Source organism: Budorcas taxicolor, chromosome Y (assembly GCF_023091745.1).
Source record: "Budorcas taxicolor isolate Tak-1 chromosome Y, Takin1.1, whole genome shotgun sequence".
In the NCBI taxonomy this organism is placed as follows: domain Eukaryota; kingdom Metazoa; phylum Chordata; class Mammalia; order Artiodactyla; family Bovidae; genus Budorcas; species Budorcas taxicolor.
The window spans coordinates 1,689,603-1,710,738 of NC_068936.1; the positions used below are offsets into that span (position 1 = coordinate 1,689,603).

The 21,136-nt window shown below is 44.1% G+C and overlaps 1 pseudogene; it reads right to left on the reverse strand.

Moving 5' to 3' along the window:
- The window catches only part of LOC128070900 (testis-specific Y-encoded protein 3-like), an 88,183-nt pseudogene extending 68,154 nt beyond the window's left edge, over positions 1 to 20,029 (reverse strand).
- Between the last annotated feature and the right edge of the window lie 1,107 nt (positions 20,030 to 21,136).

Below are 21,136 nucleotides of genomic sequence, written 5' to 3' on the forward strand. Positions count from 1 at the left end.
GAGGGTGGGATGCTTTGGGAGAATGGCATTGAAACATGTATACTATCATGTAAGAAACGAATCACCAGTCTATGTCTGATGCAGGATACAGGATGCTTGGGGCTGGTGCACGGGGATGACCCAGAGATATGTTATGGCGAGGGAGGTGGGAGGCGGGTTCATGTTTGGGAATGCATGTACACCCGTGGTGGATTCATGTCAATGTATGGCAAAACCAATACAGTATTGTAAAGTAAAATAAAGTAAAAATTAAAATTAAAAAAAATTAATTGTGTTGGACAGACAGATTCACATTCCTCTTCTCTGCACTCTACTCCATCTATCTGCCTATTTCTCCTGCTTCAGGTATTGAATGGTGGAAAAGAGTGGATCTTTCTTTCTTTTTTTTTTCATTAAAAAAAGAAAAACGGTACTCAATGAATTGGGAGGTAGGCCAGATTTCTAGAGTTTAAGCTTTTTTTCAATCTCTCCCTTTATGCTTTGGCTCATCCCAGTCCACAATATCATAAACCTGTCTCATTCACAAGTGTACCTCTGGAATTTCAGAAAGACTCTCTGTAGAAAAGAGACTGTGTAGGTTACCTAGTCTTGAAACCGATGCAGCAAAATATATGGGTTAAAGTTTTCTTTAACTCTAAATATCTAACTTAGTAGAGTAGGGAATAGCACACCACTTCTGTTTTCTTGCCTGCTACATCCCACAGAGGAGCCAAGCAGCCTGCATTCCATGAGGTTACAAGTCAAACTCAACTGAACAAGTGCACACAGACACACAGACACACAGACACACAGACACACACACACACCTAATTTACATTAAGATACAAAATTGTCCTCTGTTTTTGAAAGTGTTACATTCAGTTCACATTGATGGATGAAGCCTTTTCTCTAAATTATCTCTGACCCTTTCTTATGGATTGCTGGCTGTTTCTTTTCCTTGAAGAGAAGGGGAGGTGGTGGTGGGGGAAACAGTTTCCTTCTATGTAGAGAGAATTTTGTTTCATTTCCTCCATCAACATTTTGGAATTTCTTTCCTGTTACCTGAAATAAGGACTTCTACCTTGTCTTGGCTTTAGGGGCTCTGGTCCATTGGTGCATTTCTTCTCCGGATCTGGGAATAATAACCTCTAATTTAATGTTTCCCATGTCTAGAGCAATAGGGAGTGCAATGGAAGGCTCTGCAACTGAGATGCAATGATAACCTTGAGAACCCCATATATCTTCCTTATGTAGGAGCAGCAAGCTACTTTACAGCTTGAACAGATCTCTCAAAGCACTAGAGAGCCACAAGAACTCATCCCCAAGTGTATGCTGCTCTGCTTCCTGTGTTTGCCATGCTGTCATACCTACTTTTATGTCACAACTAAAAGAAGTTTTCGATTCCATTGTATTCCACAATTATTTCCATAGCAAGAATGTGAATCTCCCACATATTCCTTTACCCAAGCTAATAGACCCCGTCCAAGAATGTATCAAGAAGGCTGAATGTCCATTTTCTGAAGGAGTTCCTGGGTGTTAGTGAAGTTTTCACAGGCTGTTCACATATTTGACTGTTTCATACTGTAATAAGGTTGATAAGAAGTCATGAGGTCGGTCACGATTGTCTCCATGAGAAACACATCAGCAGTACAGCTGGAGGTATCTGGGTGCTCAGAAGCTGATGTTAGCAAGACGAAAGCATGGACTCCGCAGTGACATATGTGAAGGTGTCAGAAGCAATGGGCTAGACTGATTGATTGCTTTAGTAAAACAAAGAGGGATGGCCAGTAAGGTCAAAAGTGATCCTGTCAAGAGTCTAAGCAAGAAGTTGAAATCTGTGGTTTACACTCGAGAGCAAGCAGGATCATTGGCAGTGAGGGGGAAGACTTAACGAGAACTACCTGGGAGAAATAGGGCCTTATTAATATCTATGACAAATGAACTATGTACAAGTGTTGCTGATTTCTCCTCAGAGCTTCCCCCACACTGTTATGTCAATCAGCAAACTCACAGCCCACTTTCCCATGGCCTTTCTTTATTTACAACAGTCCTCAGAAGCTTGGCATGTCTGGACTTCTGCATTTTATCTCCCTTTATGTTCACTTGTGCAAGTCTGGTATGGGAGGATTTACTATAAAATGGTCCATGTTTAGTGGCAGGAAGTCATTCAGCACAATCGTTATAGCTGGAGAACTGAGAGAAAAGTCCTAACACAAAAATGTGGCTTCTGAGTTATTTCTATCTTCATTTTGTACAAGGAGAAATGTATTCAAAGATAAAGAAAGAGAAATCCCAGACAGGTGTTTATATGATCTCATAATTGAAATATTACAAGCATTACAAGGATACGCCAACAAACCTCTCATCCTTATCCACTGGGAAACAGGTGGAATGGAAACCACAGTTACAGAAGACTAACCATACTGAATACGTGGATCATAGCCTTGTCTAACTCAGTGAAACTATGAGCCAAGCTGTGTACAGCCATTCAAAAGGGACCGGTCATGGAGGAGAGTTCTGACAAAATGTGGCCCACTGGAGAAGGGAATGGCAAACCAACTCAGTATTCTTGCCTTGAGAACCCCATGAATGATATGAAAACGCAAAGAGATAGGACACTGAAAGATGAACTTCCCAGGTCACTAGGTGCCAAATATGCTTGGAATTACAGACAGAGGTTTGTAAAACTGTATGGAAGGCAGTGATGAAAACCATCCCCACGGAGAACTGCAAAAAGGCAAATGGTTGCCTGGGAAGACCTTTTGAATAGCTGAGTAAACAAGAGAAGTGAAAAACAATGGAGAAAAGGAGAGTATATCCACCTGAATATAGAGTTCCTAAGCATAGCAAGGAGAGAGAAAATAACCTTTCTAAGCATTCAATGCAAAGAAATAGAGGAAAACCATAGACTGAGAAACACTAGAGATCTCTTCATGAAGGTATACACACCAAGCGAACATTTCATGCAAAGAGGGGCACAATAAAGGACAAAAACAGTATGGACCTAACAAAAGCAGAAGATACTAAGAGGTGGCAAGAATACACAGAAGAACTATTGATAATGACCAAGATAACCACAATGGTGTGCTCACTCACCTAGAGCCAGACTTCCTGGGGTGAGAAGTGAGTTGGCCCTAAGGAACCACCAATAAGAACAAAGCTAGTAGAAGTGATGGAATTCCAGCCGAACTATTTCAAATCCTAAATGATGAGGCTGTGAAAGTGCTGCATTCAGTAGGCCAGCAGACTTGGAAAACTCAGCATTGGCCACAGTACTGGAAAAGTTCAGCTTTCATTCCTATCCCAAAGAAACAACATGTGAAAGAATGTTCTGACTGCCAACAATTGTACTCATCTCACACACTAGCAAAGGAATGCTCAAAGTCTCCAAGTCTTCAACAGCAAATGAACCAAGAACTTCTAGATGATCAAGCAGGATTTAGAAAAGGCAGAGGAACTAGAGAGCAAATTGCCAACATCCACTTGATCACAGAGAAAGCAAGAAAATTCCAGTAAAACATGTAGTTCTTCTTCACTGAGTACACTAGAGCCTTGGACTGTGTGGGTCACAACAAACTGGAAAATGCTCAAGGAAATACCAACACCAAAACACCTTACCTGCTGCCTGAGAAATCTGTATGCAGTTCAAGAAGCAACAGTTAGAATCGGAAGTGGAACAATGGACTGGTCCTAAATTGGTGGAAAGGAGTAATTCAAGGCTGTATATTGCCACTTTGCTTATTTAATTTATATGCAGAGTACATCATACAAAGGCCGGATTCGATGAAGCAGTGCCCTGAATCAAGATAGCCGGGAGAAATATCAACCACAGATATGCCTATGAGATATGCATATGACAACCTCAGCTATGAGGACCATTTGTCAGAAAGCAAAGAGGAACCAAAGAGAGTCTGTACTGATGAAAGTGAAAGTGGACAGTGAAAAAGTTGGCTTAGAACTCAACATTCAAGAAACGAAGGTCATGGCATCCGGTCCCATCAATTCATGCTGAATAGAAAGGCAAAGAGTGGAAACACTGACAGACTTTACTTTCCTCAACTCCAAAATCACTCCAGACGCTGAATGCAGCCATGGAATTCAAGGAAACTTGCTCCTTGGAAGAAAAGCTATGACAAACCTAGACAGCATATTAAAAAGCAGAGACATTAATCTACCGACAAAGGTCCATCCAGTCAAAGCTATGGCTTTTCCCACAGTCATGGATGGGTGTGAGAACTGGACCATAAAGAGATTGAAAGCCAAAGAATTGATGCTCTTGAACTGTAGTGCTGGCAAAGACTCTTGAGAGTCTCCTGGATTGCCAGAAGATCAGCCAGTCAATCCTAAAGAAAATCAGTCCTGAATATTCATTGGCTGGACCGATGCTGAAGCTCCAACAGTGTGGCTGCCTGATGTGAAGAACTGATGCACTGGAAAAGATGCTAAACCTGGGAAATACTGAAGGCAGGTGTAGAAAGGGATGACAGAGGATGAGATGGTTGCATGGCATCACTGACTCAATGCACATGAGTCTGAGCAAGCTGGTGGGGAGCTGGTGATGAATAGAGAAGCTTGTGGTGCTGTAGCCAATGAGGTCACAAAGAGTTGGACACGACTGAGCGACTCAACTGAACTGAACTGAATAATGCTTACGAGATCCAACCACTATAGCTGAGTCCTGACTCCCGTGTTGTGAAGTATTCAAAGTGTTGGAACAAGTCCGATACAGCAAGTCTCTCACAAGTTCCACAGAACTCGCTAAATATCCTAAATTTCTAACTGGTGACACTGCACTTGGTCTAGTCTAGTATGCTGAGGCATTAACAGTAAAAGTTCAGAGGCCAGTGGCTACATTTCTTTATTAAATTAGGAAATATGTCCCCAAGGCCTGAAGACATGTCTGAAGCATCTGCCACCACCTCAGAAAGCCAGATCGTAGCTCAGAAATCTCCCCTTCATTCTCCTTTCCAATTCCGTCCATCATATCATCCACCTGTAGCATTCTGTCCATGGCCTGGGAAAGATTCTCTATTCTTGGAGTCTTCACTGAATTTCATGAGTGCCCATCCATTGTCTATATTTTGAGCTGCCTGCTGAATGACTGGGAACATTTGAGGAATGGAAATGAGAGGATGAAGACAGGCCTGCACTGAAATTTATTAAGTTCCATAGAGGGAACCTGCACTTCCTTTTAGCTAAGCTGTGTGTTGTTAGTGGTTTGAATCCTATTGACCTGATCATCTGAGAGATGAGCATTTTCTCTCTGAAACTGGCACTAAAGGCTTCTATATGATTTCACTTTGGGTGCCCCTCTTCTCCACGGCGTAAGCATTTCTGTCTTAGAGCATGTATTAAACCATAATGTGATACACATGATAAGCAAACTACTAAAAGACCGACCAGACAAAATATATATTCTATATATTTCTAGAAAATCAGCGCATTATAAAATTTTCAAAATAGTAAGTGGTCTGCCGGGGTCCAGCCCCTGCAGGATCCAGGGGAACCTGAATGAAAAACGGCGTCGGCAGATGATTTAGAGAGATAAGGAAAGAATGTTGCAGATAAGAAAATAGAGGAATGAAAGAGGCTGATATTCCTTGGTTTACATAGAAAGCCAATAAAGCTTCGAGACAAGAAGTTTGCCCTATTCATAGAGGCCACACGTGCCTTCCCAGTCTCCCAAGGGAGTGAAGATGCAGAACGTCTTCCCGTTCAGGTCTTAGAAACATGGGCAGATAAGTGAACGCAGGGAGCCTCTATGCTCCAAGGGATCAGCCAGGAAAAAAGAGGGAGGGAGAGGGAGAAAGAGAATGACTGAAATGGGGAGACTAAGCTGCTTTGGTGAGTGAGGCCCAATAGCTTTATTTTTATAAGGTACTTTTATACCTTGTCTTATACTTAGAGGGAAATGAAAGATGCAAAGTCATGCAGAGTCAGCCCAAACATTACATCTCTTTTGTTTTTATCAAAACCAGGATTTTTTTTGCAAACCTTTCCCATAAACAATATTGTGTACATTATCTTCTGGCCTTAGAGGCCTGTGAACATTTTGACCCTCTTTTGATAAAGGCTGCTCAACTGGAAAACTTATTTCCCTTGAAATGTTTTTTCTTTATATTTCTAATCTATGTCAGCCTCAGAAAGTATTAAACAAGTTATATTTCTCATGGAGCAAAGGTGCTCAGGGCTGGTGCACGGGGATGACCCTGAGGGATGAGATGGGGAGGGAGGTGGGAGGGAGGGTCAGGATGGGGAACGCATGTACACCCACGGCTGATTCATGTGATCCTACGGAAAAAACCACCACAATAATGTAAAGTAATTAACCTCCAATTAAAATAAAAATTTTTAAGAAGAAGTAAAAAATAGAAAGATTAGAAAATATTTTAACAGAGTGATAATAAAATCACAGCATGCCAGAATTCGTGATATGCATGTCTATAAGGGCTTATAATTTTAAACGTTTGTATTAAAAAATAATGCAAGCCTAAGCCAAAGGTGGGGAAAAAAAAAATCACAAACTCCCTCAAAGCTTTCAACAAAGGCCATATATAGGAAATGTGAAGGAGGGGTGTGATTAGCTGTTGCAAACTCATTGCTTTCTGATATTGTTTTTATGAGGTAAGGTGGTGGTCAGCTAACTGTGTTCCTGTAATCCTCTGGAGGAGGAAATGGCAACTCAGTACAGTATTCTTACCTGGAGAATCCCTGGGATCCTGGTGGGCTGCTGTCTATGGGGTCGCACAGAGTCGGCACACGACTGACGTGACCTAGCAGCAGCAGCAATCCTCAAGAGAAACAAATATTACTCCCTATTCCCTGAAAGGAGATTCCCAAGGTTGACTTTCACCCTCCAAGGTCCTGGTTGCGAAGAGGGAGTCTCTGTGTAGCGTGATTATCCTGTCTGGGAGCATTCATCTAGCACCCAGTCTTCTTACTTCCAGAAGTGCCCAGTCCCAGCTGGAAGAGGCAGTTCTCAGTTCTCTGCGCCCTCCTCTTAACAGGTCCCCCATGCCCTGCCCAGCCACCTTCAGTGAGGGAGCCAGGTAACCAGCATGAAGCTGTCTCTCAGCCTCCTCAGTCTACCTAAATGGGGAGCTGGGTCCTGTACACTGTGACCCATGGAGATTGCCACAACTGTTTGGACATGGAGGTGGGGATGGGACACGTTGGCCATTGCTTTGAAACCTGGGCCAGGCCCAGTGAGTGGCTCTAGCAAGGACTCTGGGACTCTGTAAGACACAGCCTGTCCCCAAGGTTGCCCAAGCTCCACAGTTCATTATCCAGCCCGAGGCCCAAGGGCCTGGAGGGCTCTGTGGGAAGGCCGTAATGTATCTTTCCGTACATTCTGCTAGGAGGCTTTCTGTTGGTGGTGTTGGGTTTTCTAACTTCCCTAATGGTCTTGGCTTGAGGCCTGCAGCTCTGTTTTCCATCCTGCCTCTATTACAATATCTTCCTTGGTGAGCTTATTGAACCTGTGAATCAAAGTTGGTAACTTGGGCCATCATGGGCCATTTCCACTAGCCTGATGACCAAATTCTACTTGTGTCTGTAACACAGGGATTTCAACTTAAAAATGTCATGTGATGTAAAAACTTTCGTCTTCCTCTAACTGAACTATTTAACTAACATAATGCCCCCAAGAACATATATTGCAAACGGGGCTACAATTTATTTATTCACTGCTGGAATTATAGTTGACATGTAATGTATTCCCAACAATTATTTTTGGACTATAATCATATTACAGTGTTGCTTTAGATTCTGCTGTATGTATGTCAAAGTGAATAAATTTTAAGTGTACATAACATCCCATCAGTTTTGGATTTCCTTCCCATTTAGGTCACCACAGAGCAAAGTCGAATCCCGTTGTTCTTCTGCTTTTCTCAAACTTAGTTTAGTTTAGTTTTGTTTTAATTTAACTAGGAGTTAATTCCTATACAATATTGTACTGGCTTCTGCCATGCATCAACATGAATAAGCCAAAAGTATATAGTGGTTCCACCCATCCTGAAACCACTCCCATAGCCCTTCCTATGCTATTCTTCTGGGTTGTTCCAGAGCACTTGCTTTACATGCACTGCTCTGTGCAGATGAAAACCTGGAAGATTATTTTTCTCTATTTCCCATGTGAGAATATGGGTGCAGATGTTTCTACCTAAAACTGGAAACCTGTATTTCATGTTTGAAAAACTACTGGTATAATTTCCTTTATCATATATGGAATCTTGTCTGTTTCACATAGGGATATCTGTGCACACGTCTTGCTACATGATGGGGAATTATATATATTTCAGATATGAAATTTGAGCATACACTTCCCTGCCTGAATTTTGAAACTGTATACATTTCCTATATGAAAATCTCAATGCTATTTTACTGACATGAAGTATGTAATTAAGATCTGGGGAACCAATATGGAATTGGAATTATCTCTATTTCATAAATGAAATTCTGGACACGACTGTTTCTTTGTGAAATACTTAATTCCCTATTTCTCATGTCTAAAACAAGGACTGTCCACAGTGATATACGGAGTTCTCTATATTGCCTGTATCAAAATCTAGGCATTATTCTCCTTCATGAAAGTTGGATTTCTCTATATTTCACATCAGAAATCAGAATGAACATTTTCCTGTGAGGAATAAAGACACCTATGTATTTCATGTGAACCGCTGGGTCTTCGGTCGCTGAAACACCTGTTTGCATTTGTGTCTCTGTGCATTACATGCATGTGTGTACATGTGTGTACTTGTGTCATCTATCTGTGTGTGTGTGTGTCTGGGAGGAGCTCTGTTCCTGTGGGAAGTGAATCCCCATGTGCACAACCTTAGCCACGCAGGAGTCTGCTCTAAGCCTCAGGCCAGGGCAGGTGGGTGGAGGCTGGGGTTGGAAAGGCCAAGCTCACACTGTAGGGTGGTTTGGCATGGGGCTGCGGTGGGGGGCCCAGACAGCAAACCGAGGAAAGTGCTTTGCTTCTTGCTCAGAGCATGGCTGCATTCCTGACACTGCTCAAGCCTAAGGCAGAACTTTAGGGATGGACTCTGCGAAAGGTGCACATCTGTGAGGCTGGCGCGCCCCTCCCCCACCCCTCCCCCCAAATCCCACCCCTGCCCGTGGCTTGCACTTTGGACCCAAGGTGAGCACCTCTATAACTGAGGTAACCAGGAACTCTGTGTCAGCTGTGTGGATCCCTGAGCACATGGAGTCATCAGCTGCCCCAGAGGCAATTCTAAAACCCTTGAGGATGTGACCGCACCAATAGTTGAATGCTTCCTGTTCTGAAACTCAGAGATTTGACAAAAATTCTTCTTTTATTCAAAATGGGGGGGACAGATTTACTAAATAAGAGACATAAGCCCAAGATTTGGATTTTGTCTCTTTAGCCACACTGACACTTCAGCGGAGTTGCTTTAAAAAGCCACATGTAAGAACAATCAGTCTCTGAACACCTGAGAGCTGTGGTCAGCAGGCCTGGTGTGAATTCACAAGTGAGCTCAAAGCCAGGTCAAGAGGGTATTCTAGATCCTGGCTGCTACCATTCAAATGCCAATTAGGCATCCACGGATTATGTGACCCTGGACAAGCTGTTTGACCTGGCCAGATCTCAGTGTGCTCATCTTTAAAATGGGTGTGAGGATGTCCCTGGAAGTCCAGTGGTTGAGACCTTGCCTTCCAATGTGGGGGGTACGGCTTTGATTCCCTAGTCAGGGAGATAAGATTCCACATGCCTTGTAGTCAAAAAACCAAAACGTTTTAAAAGAAGGGAAATAAAGCAATATTACAACAAATTCAAAAAAGGCTTTAAAAATTGTACACATTTTTTAAAAAGTTGTTGATAAGAAGCCCACTGAGACATGAGGCAGCAACCTGCTTTCATTCTACAACTATGTAGCAATTAGTGATCTAGGTTTCAGCAGGGAGCAGAAGGGACTCCCCAGAGACCTGCAATACTGATGGGGATTTTGAGTCCCTCAGCTCTATGATATGAACCTGCATATCACTCCAGAGCACTCTCATGTGACAGCAAGGAGACCTGCAACTTTACTTGCCCAGGCTCAACGGTGAGCAAAAAAGCACTTGGCAAATTAGAAAGGTGGAGAGGAGGGCTGGGGTGTGGGCAGATGGGACACATTGGGAATCTGAGATTAGCAGATGCTAACTATTATACATAGAATAAACAACAAGCTCCTCTTTAATAGCACAGGGAACTACAATCAATATCCTGTGATAAACCATAATGGAAAGGAATATGAAAAAGTGTATGTGTATATAACTGAATCATTTTCTTTTACAGCAGAAATTAATATATTGTATATCACTTATACTTCAATAAAATAAATTTTAAAAGACAGAAGACAGAACCTAAATGGAGAGTTTTCCCACAAGTGAACACAGAGCAGGCAAGACTGCCTGCCACATCCCTAACAAGGACCATGCCATGAGGGCAGGCAAGTCAGGGAGGGACTCCACCACTTCCTAGTCCCCTTTAATTCCTGGAAAGAGCCAAGGCTGGCCCTCCACTATCCCGCTACTGACACTCACCTGGCTAGTGTATTTGGTAGTGTCTGCAGCCACATCAGAGGAAGTGGTGGTGATGGGCAGGACTGAATGAAGATGCAAGGGTGCTCCTGGACCCTGAGCTGGTGATGAGGGGCGACAACTAGGTGCTGGTCACCAGGGTGATGGTGGAGCTGGATGGATTCTGTGTGATCTCTTTGTGCTGGACAGCTGTGAAAGCAAATGGTTCTTGGTCACCCCACTGCCTGAGGAAGGCTGTCCCAGCTCAAAGGTCTGTTGGGAGCAGGGGCCAATCCACACTCTCAAGTTTCCCTGCACTCAAGAGACAATGATTCTCCCATTGGCCGAACTTGAGCAACGTTCCAAGGAGCCCTTTCTCAGCAAGGCCTCCATGTAGGTCTTTAAGGACTAATACAGTTTCCAACAGCTCAAGGCTGCATCCCTAGGATGACCCACACCCCTTTAAAGTCCCACCTAAGAAAACTCAAGGCTGCCAATAGATTTGCCTATTTGCTTCTGTCAATACCTAAGGATAGGGCCCTTTGCCCTCTCTCTATGAGAGGGCAGAAGCCTGCCTTTAAGAGGTACTGAGTTAACAACCTCAGATATTTCACATGGACCAACACCCCCTTTCCCACTTTGTGTAAAATTGTCGTTTTCTGACTCTATAGAATTCCCATGATTTCCTCTGCCTATTCCCTAATCTCCTTTTAAAACCCCAGTCCCCTGTGTACACATTGAAATTGACTTCAGTCCATGCAGGACGTTTTGCCCTACTGCAATAGTAAATAGCAGATTAAAATCTATCCTAACTACTTGAACTAGTTCTGGCCCGTTTTGTTTATATTTAACAGGACAATCTGGGAATTAGGAACCATATCATCAGTGAGCTCCATTTTGCCAGCTCCCAAGTTCCCCTGGAAGCTCATTATACTTAAGGGCTGTAATTCAGCAGCCTGGAACTCACCATCCTGGCCTGAAAGATCCCAGACCTGGTTCTGGCCTAGCAATATTTTGGACAGCAGGATCAATCCAGCTGTACTCCCATACTCCGTGTCCAATCCTGTGGTTTTCTTCCACCCCAGACTTTGAAGAGTTTCACTGGCAGCCAGTTCCATATCTGGCTACTCTTTCATTTCACAAACTGCTGCAACTGTTACCAGTTCTCCTCCTGATAGTGCACTCAGTATGTGAGAGTTTCAATCCAAGAGCCCAGTAATGAAAAATCTAAGTGCAGGTTTCCCCATGAAACAAAACCAGTACCAGTCCTCATGAGAGCCAGACAAACTAGTCCCCATCAGATGAGCACTTTGTTTGGCTTTCATCAGCCCAGAAAGAGACTCCTGCTGGGAGCTGTCATTCTGCACTTTGGCAATGTTTTGATGCTTGCTCTTGCATTGGCTGGTGGGTGCTAATCCCTAGTTATTAAGGTATCCTTTACCATCCACTTCTCATACTGTACTCTTTCAAAAATTGTGCCTAGGGAGGGGTTCATGGGCATGCATAAGGAAACTTACACAAAGGTATTCATTGCAGGGCTGGTTACAACTGGTAAAAAATGGAAGCAACCTAAATGTCTATCTGTAGGTAAATACTTTATTTAAAAAACTGTGGGATATTGTACACCAGTGCAAAAGAAAAAGGGAGAGCTATATGCACTGACATGGATTGACCTCCAAGACATGCTGAAAGGTGGGGGGAGAAAAAGGCAAGGAATTTATCATTTTGATGTTTAAAAAAAAAAAAAACCTAACCTGTATGCAGTCATGTATATATACATAGATAAATATATATGCATATATGAATTAGAAAAAGACCTTGTGGTTAACAATACCTTTGAGAAAGGGTGGACTATGAAATAGAAAGTCAATAAAGACAACAGATTTTTGTTGTCTAGACATCCATTTCACCCCGTTCTAAGAAGACGTGTACATACTGTTTATAAAATGAACAGGAAAAAAGAAAAGTTCAAAACAAAGCTGCAAAATAATTTTTAAAAATAATACCAAATGATATGTGTCAGCCAGGATACAGTGGGCAGGCAACCACAGGAACTAAAGAAAGAAAACAAGAACGATTTTTCTCCTGTCCATGTGGCAAAGAAGGACCCGGTGCCCTGGAGAACAGAGCGGGGAGGCTCGGTACCTTTCACAGCCTATCTGTTCTGATATCTCGTCCCCTGGGAAGACTGAGGCTGCTGCTGGCTTTGCTGCTGCTGCTGCAGACACTGCATCTTCTGCATGTGCCACTTTCAGGAGGGCATTTGAAACTTCCCTGATGAGTTCCACACAACCTGCTAGGAGGGCGTTTGAAACTTCCCTGACGAGTTAAGCACACCCTGCTGCACGGCCAGGGCAGTCTCCTTTGGCAAAAGCGGCCTCTGCTTTTTCACTGGGTTTCCCATGATGCTGGCGGTAGTGATGGCGGCTGTGCAGGTGGTGATGGTGGTGGCCATGACCCCAGCCCTGGGAGTTTGGGATGATGAGCGGTTGAGGACCAGCATTTCAGTGGGAGACTGGCTTCCCACTGTTGTGGATGGTGGAGCTTTACATACAACTGAAGCCAACACGTGAAAAAACAAAACAGAAAGTAGATGAGACTCAGGCTGACCTGCAGGGTCTCCAGGCAAGTGAGTTCTAGGTCACCATCCCAGGATACCATGCCAAGGACCACATTCTCACTTTATATGCGTAGGCCAATTCTGCAGCATGTTCTAGCTTAAAAATCAGCCTCCTTGGGTTATGTGCTTCCTCACATTTCAATTACTTGCCAAGGCCTCTGAGTGACTGAGGCCAACATGACCCGGTCCCTGGCCTGGAGTTTCCCACCTGCTAGTTGACGACCCAGTGGATGAACAGAATCTTGCAAGTACCTTGTTTTACAAAGTTAGAGTTCACTAAGCAATTTGAGAAGACTTAGCCAAAGTCCATCTGGACATTAACAGGAACGCTTTCTTTGGCCAGGAAACCTACAGGAATCAGACCGCCTCCCAATGGCCAAAGCACTGAATAACAATGAATCATCGAGAATGGAGAGTATTGTCTTTCATCACTTCTAATTCCTTCCAGGGTAGTCTCAGCATGGCCTGGCACCTTGACACACAACACTCAAGGGAACTCCACACCAAGGATAGAACCATCCCCAGCACAATGGTATTTATGGAGAATTTAGAAGCATTGCTTTTGTTTTGACTGCAGTTATCTATCGTGCATCTTTTATGCAGAGCACAAAATCCTGTTTTACCTTGTAGTCAAGTTTAATTCCAAAATTGAAATCAATTTTTCTTTAAATAGCTGCTGCTTCAGATAAAACATATTTTAAGGCAGTAATTGTACCAGCTGGTTGGGAATGAGAAAACAAAAATGAATACGAGTGACTAGAGTTTGAATAACCCTGCCTTTCGGAATGTATCTACTGAAAGAACTGGGCTATGAGTGTGGACGGCAGGATTTCAACAGACAGCAGGGAAAATCTGGAGAACAGTTTTAGTCAAGACATACTCAGGGATAGGCAGAGTTTTGGTGAGTGAGGGCAGAAAGTGAGAAGCGCTGGCCAGATTGCAGATTAGAGCCAGAAATACTGAGCAGTGGAGAGGGGGTGGCCACATGAGGATTCATCTGTGAAGGGAAGGGGGCCAGCTCTGACTGCAGGGGCCCCAGGAACTGGAGAGATGAACATGCACCTCCAGAGAGGATCCTCTCATGTTCACACAAAACACACAGGTGCAAGTCAGCATCCTTGACCTCAGACGATATGCCTTGACACATCATCACACACTTTTAAAAAGGAGTGAGAGTGAAGTCACTCAGTCATGTCCAACTGTTTTGCAACCTCATGGACTGTAGCCCACCAGGCTCCTCTGTCCACGGGATTTCCTAGGCAAGCATGCTGGAGTGGGTTGCCATTTCCTTCCCAGGGGATCTTCCCGACCCAGGAAAGAAACCTGGGCCTCCAGGACTGCACGCGCATCCTTTACTATCTGAGCCACCAAGGAAGACCTTAATGGCAACACCTCTTTTAGGGCCCAGCATGCTTCTGCTGCATGACTCCATGCCTGTCATTTTTAGATTTCTGTTACCCAGAAAAGACAGGAGTTCTTGATTACTCTAGGGGAAAGTTTCAGTTAACTGTGGGTCTGTGACAACCAAGGAGTGAGAAAGGAAAAGTGTGCTGACAGGCTGATTTTTCTGCCTGGGGGTGGGAGTGTCTTGGTCGTTACACAACTGACTGGCCCTCTGGCTCCTCTGGGGAAGAATTCAGCCAACGTCCTAGGCAGGAACACAGAGTGGGGCTGGGAGCAGATCTCTACCTAGAGTGAGGAGCCCCCATCCTTGCTTAGGACAAGCTTTCGGATATCAGTCACAGCCACTGTCCCTTCCCCTTGCAGAGACAGAAGTGGCTTTGAGCTTGGCCCTTCTAAAAGACAGAGAGCCCACAGGCAAGATCTAACATGCAAAAGCAACTTTAGTGCCTCTCTTTTCTGCCATGTGAATAAAAAATATACTGTCCTTATTGATTAGCTAGCCGGATAGCTCCTTGTGCAAAAGTCAACCACAAAAATGTCCTTTCTCTCTCTCATCTTGCAGAAGCAAATAGTTGGTTTTGTACTTATGTTACTGCTCTCACAGAGTCCCACTGGAGCTATTTTTCAAATTAAAACAAACAAAAAAACAACAACAAAAACAGAAGTATGCAATCTGAAAACATTCCAGGCTTGACACAGTCTTGGGGGTTTTTAATTTAGACACTAAAACATTTTAATTTCTAAAGGATACTGATAGTTTACTTGGGAGCAGGGGGAGGAAAGGCCGTGGAAAATTGTATTTGTCCTAAAACTTTGGGAGTATATAATCACCTGTATTCTCAAAAAGTAGTGAATTTCTTAAAGGTCAACACTCCAAAAGCAACCCTACCCAAGTAGCCTACTTATATCAGACTTAGGTCACTGTCTGGTACGTTAAAAAAGGACTTTTTAAGAGAAGGCTGGAAATGACTGATGTGACACAGATTAAGTGTAGTCATGGTCACACCTCTGGAGTTGTGAGGCAAGGGCTTCTCATTGCAGGGGGTTTTATGATGGCCACAGCTCTATTCTTGGAAAATAAGGAGCTGGTAAAGTCCTAGGTCTGGACCTGTCTGCACCATCCCAGAGAGCCTGCCAACCCCTCTTACCCCCGCCCCACCCAGCGAGCTTGGAACTGGATTGTTAATGTCCCAGAGTTTAATTTGAGGAACCTGTTTTTCCCCTTCCTGCCACAGAAACAGGTTCTAAGGAAATGCAAAAAAGTTTAGGGCCTCAGTGACTGAAAGCCACGCGAAGATGGAGGGTCCTGAGGAAGGGGTTCCTGAGAGGGAAAGCTAGAAAGCTTTGCATATGTCATCCCAGCATCCTGGAAGGCTCTCCCTCTTGCCCTGCTCTTTGGACTCATCCTTTTCCAGCCTCAGCCTCACTCCAGAGGATGGATTCCCTCCCAGCTCACACTCCCATGTTCCAGCTAGTCAGGCCTGCCTGCATGTCCCTCCCCCAGCTCTCCATATTCCTCCTCCAAGGCGTTATCCTGTCAACAGAGTTACCTTTGAGGCACATGGCATCATCACCGACCCTCCACGTGGAGTGTGAGCTCCATTAGCTGAACACCTACTTTGTGCTGGCTTCTCTTGCACAGTTGCTGTGTACAGGCAGTGAGCAAAACACACAGGCCGTCTCACCGCTCACTCAGCTGTGGACAGCCTGGGGACAAGCAGTCAGCACCTACGTGTATCAAGTGTGTCAGTTGACCACCAGAGCTTTGGTGAAAAATAAAGTGGAGAATGTAGAATAGAGCAGGCTGTAGGGGTGGGTAGGCTGGGAGTGTAGGTGGTGATCAGGGCCTGCCTGGTTTCAAGGTGACAGCAGAACAAAGGTGGGAGGAGAGGAAGTAAGCCAAGTGAGCACCAGAGGGAGGGAATTTTGGGAGAGGAACCAAGGAGTTCAAAGGTCCCAAGGCTGGAGCTCCTGTGGAGAGCCAAAGTGCCCACAGGGATGCACAAAGCAAAGGGCAGGGCGGGTGGGGGCAGTGCAGCTATGGAGGTGCCTGGGGACTTCAGAGGGACTCCAACTTTTAGTCCAAGCACCTCTTTTTAAAGCGGATTCCTTTAACTTTAAAAATGAATTGATTTAGAGAGAATTCATTATCTGGTTGTCCTCAACACTGGCCCCAACGCAGGGGCACAGGTTTGATCCCTGGTTGGGGAACTGAGATCCCACATGCCACACGGCATGACATACATTCAATTTAGAGGAGACAACATTAATAAGAGCTATAACGGTGACCATGAGAAAAGCTGAGTGCCGAAGAATTGATGCTTTTGAACCATGGTGCTGAAGAGGACTCTTGAGAGTCTCAAGGACAGCAAGGAGATCCAACCAGTCCATTCTAAAGGAAATCAGTCCTGGATATTCATTAGAAGGTATGATGCTGAAGCCTGGATACCTAGGCCACCTGATGGGAAGAAGTGACTCATTGGAAAGGACTCTGGTGCTGGGAAAGATTGAAGGCAGGAGGAGAAGAGGATGACAGAGGATGAGATGGTTGGATGGTGTCACTGACTCAATGGACATGCATTTGAGCAAGCTCCAGGATTTGGTGATGGACAGGGAAGCCTGACGTGCTACACTCCACGGAGTCTCAAAGAGTCAGACACTACTGAGCGAGTGAACTGACTAATAGGGGGGATACAACATTATCTGACCAAACTGGTGTGAACCTCATGAATTATCATATGAATCCAGAACTGGTGTGCCAGGTCAAGAGCTGGTCTCTGGTGAGCCCACGTGAAGCCCACTGTTGGGGTGGGAGGGGGAGTCTAGAACCCCTTTACCAAGTACAGACCTAATTGAGAAGAACCTCTGCCCTGAGCATGTGACAGTGAACAAAATAAACTTTGCTTCTATCAAAGTTAGATTGAGAACCTGCTTAGGACTCTGGTCATGGGCATGCCCCTACATGCCCTCTCATTCTCACCTGGAGGATGACAGAGGAGTCCATGGAGCTGTCACTACTATTCACTTGCCTTCTCATGTTAAAGGGGGTTTCTTAGGGTGGTGTAGCAGATGTTTTGAAATGATCATTTACTATCCTGAAATGAAATACTAATGGATAACAAAACCTCCTTAAAACCAAAATGTCCTGCCCCAGGAAAATCTTCAGTCAGAAAAAAAAAAAAAAAAAAAAACAACAAACACCTGTCCTGGATATCAACATCTAGGAACACAAAAAGAAATAGGTAGTGAATTCCCTGGTGGTCCAGTGATTAAGACTTCGCCTTCCAATGCAGGGGATGCAGCTTCTCTCCACAGGGTGCTAAGATCCCACGTGTCTCAAGACCAAAACGTAAAACAGGAGTAAAATGATAACAAATTCAATAAAGAGCTCAAAAATGGAAGCAACCTAGATGTCCATCAAAAGACGAATGCATAAGAAAGCTGGGGTACATAGACACAGTCGACTATTATGCAGCCATTAAAAAGAATACATTTGAATCAGCTCTAATGAGGTGGATGAACCTGGAGCCTACTAAACAGATTGAAGTAAGCCAGAAAGAAAAACATCAATACGGTGTACTAATGCATATATATGGGATTTAGAATGGTAGTAATGGTAACCCTATATGCAAGACAGCAGAAGAGACACAGATGTATAGAACAGTCTTTTTTACTCTGTGGGAGAATGCAAGGGTGGGTTGGTTTGTGAGAACAGCACATGAAAGTAGCATGTATATTATCATATGTGAAACAGACAGCCAGTCCAGGTTCCATGCATGAGACAGGGTGCTTGCGGCTGGTGCACTGGGATGACACAGAGAGATGGGATGGGGAGGGAGGTGCGATAGGGTTCGGGATGGGGAAGACACGTACACCAATGGCTGATTCCTGTCAATGTATGGCAAAACCACTACAATACCGTTAAGTAATTATCCCCCAATTAAAATGAATACATTTATAAGAAATAAAACTATGTTGCAAAAAATAAGAGTAAGACAATGAAAATAACAACAGTAAGAAAAAAGAAATGGTCCAGATTAATTTTTTTTTAAGAAATAAGAGAAGTTCATTTATACTCAAGTGTTCCTCGGTGGCAGTAGTGCTAAAGAATCCACCTGCTAATGCATGAGATGTAAGATTCACAGGTTCAGTCCCTGGGTCAGGAAGCTCCCCTAAAGGAGGCCATGGAAACCCACTCTGGTATTCTTGGCAGGAGAATCCCATGGACAGAGGAGCGTTGGGTCTATAGGGTAACACAGAGCTGGACACGACTGAGCACACATGTATTTATACTCACAGTAGCACGTGCTCCAGTAGGTAAATGTTTGAGCACACCGCCTTGCACCCAAATGTGCCATCACTGAGCATTGATCCTGGCAAAATGCAGGAGGACACAAGTGTGCAGCCTCAGCCACTCACAAAGACCATCGAGGTACTGTGGTCACCATGTGATTGCCCAAACTGCAAAACAACCCATGGTTAGCCTCTGAATAAAACGAAATATAGACTTCTCCAGTTTACACAATAATTCCAGCCCTGGAAAACTTTTATTAAATTTATGTGACAACGTGCAGATAAGGGTCTCCACTCAGGTTATTATGAATAGGTTTGTAGTTACTTAACTATCTGACAGAACATTTAAAAATCATTCAAGCCTAAGGTATGCGATGAAGCAGGCCCCCTCCCCCATGTGTGCTGCTAAGTCACTTCAGTCGTGTCAGACTCTGTGCAAGCCCATAGACGGCAGCCCACCAGACTGTGCCATCCCTGGGATTCTCCAGGCAAGAACACTGGAGTGGGTTGCCATTTCTTCTCCAATGCATGAAAGTGAAAAGTGAAAATGAAATCGCTCAGTCGTATCCGACTCTCAGCCACCTCATGGACTGCAGCCTACCAGGCTCCTCAGTCCATGGGGTTTTCCAGGCAAGAGCACTGGAGTGGGGTGCCATTGCCTTCTCCCCCATGTGTAGTGACCCCCATATCATGACAATAGTAAAAAATCACAGTCACTCTAATTTTTCACAGTCACTCGTTCTTTAAGAACTAGAGTCTCTTAGTCTAGGGTTGCTCTCCCTTAGTGAGCCAGGAGGAGGTAGAGCTGACAGAGATGTCTCTTTATAAACTAAAGTGAAGAGAAGGTGTCCATAATGTTAGGTAAAATACGACCAGGACACCAAAAAAAAAAAAAAGTCTAACAAGCTTTTTAATGACGAAGCGCTACCGGGCTGGATTCCTAGATGTAAACGAGGCAGGTCGAAGAAGTCAGCGCCAGGGCCAGGTTACAAGCAGCTTATATAAGTTTGTTGTGAGGGATGGTCAGGTTAATGGGTGGGGATTTGAATAGGTCATTCAGCCAAGGTGTCACGGGCTGATAGGTCCTTCTACATGGCTGAGGAGGGGCAGCTTTAGCTGGCGAACTGTGCTGTCACTGGTCCCCAGGATCCGGAAGGCTTCTTCCTTAGGGACTTCCCCCGCCGGTGGAGGAGGGAAGGCGTGGCCCATCATGGCTCCTGGGATCCGACCTTACACATAGGTGTGTGGATTTATCTCTGGGCTTTCTATTTTGTTCCATTGATCTATATTTCTGTCTTTGTGCCATTCACACCAGTCAGAATGGCTGCGATCCAAAAGTCTACAAACAATAAATGCTGGAGAGGGTGTGGAGAAAGGGGAACCCGCTTACACTGTTGGTGGGAATGAAAACTAGTACAGCCGCTATGGAGAACAGTGTGAAGATTCCTTAAAAAACTGGAAATAAAACTGCCTTATGACCCAGCAATCCCACTGCTGGGCATACACACCGAGGAAACCAGAATTGAAAGAGACACATGTGCCCCAGTGTTCATTGCAGCACTGTTTATTATAGGCAGGACATGGAAGCAACCTAGATGTCCATCAGCCGACGAATGGATAAGAAAGCTGTGATACATATGCACAAGGGAGTATTACTCAGCCATTAAAAAGAATACATTTGAATCAGTCCTAATGAGGTGGATGAAACTGGAGCCAATTATACAGAGTGAAGTAAGGCAGAAAGAAAAACACCAATACAATATACTAACACATATATATGGAATTTAGAAAGATGGTAATGATAACCCTGTATGCGAGACAGCAAAAGAGACACAGATGTATAGAACAGACTTTTGGACTCTGTGGGAGAGGGAGAGGGTGGGAGATTTGGGAGAATGGCATTGAAACATGTATAATATCATGTAAGAAATGAATCGCCAGTCTAGGTTTGATGCAGGATTCAGGATACTTGGGGCTGGTACACTGGGATGTCCCAGAGAGATGGTATGGGGTGGGAGGTGGGAGGGGGGTTCAGGATTGGGAACTCATGTACATCCGTGGCAGATTCATGTTGATGTATGGCAAAACCAATACATTATTGTAAAGCAAAATAAAGTTAAAAAAAAAAAAGAGAGAGAGAAATCTAAGTAGATTTTAACATAAAAATGGAAATATTTGAAATTATTCTGAGATTCAAAAACAGTTTCAAAACTCCACCATTGATATGTAAACAGATAAAGTTGGGCTGCAAAGAAACACCATTTCAAACTTCCAAGAAAAGCTGAAAAATAGGATAAGAAATGTGTATAAAATAAC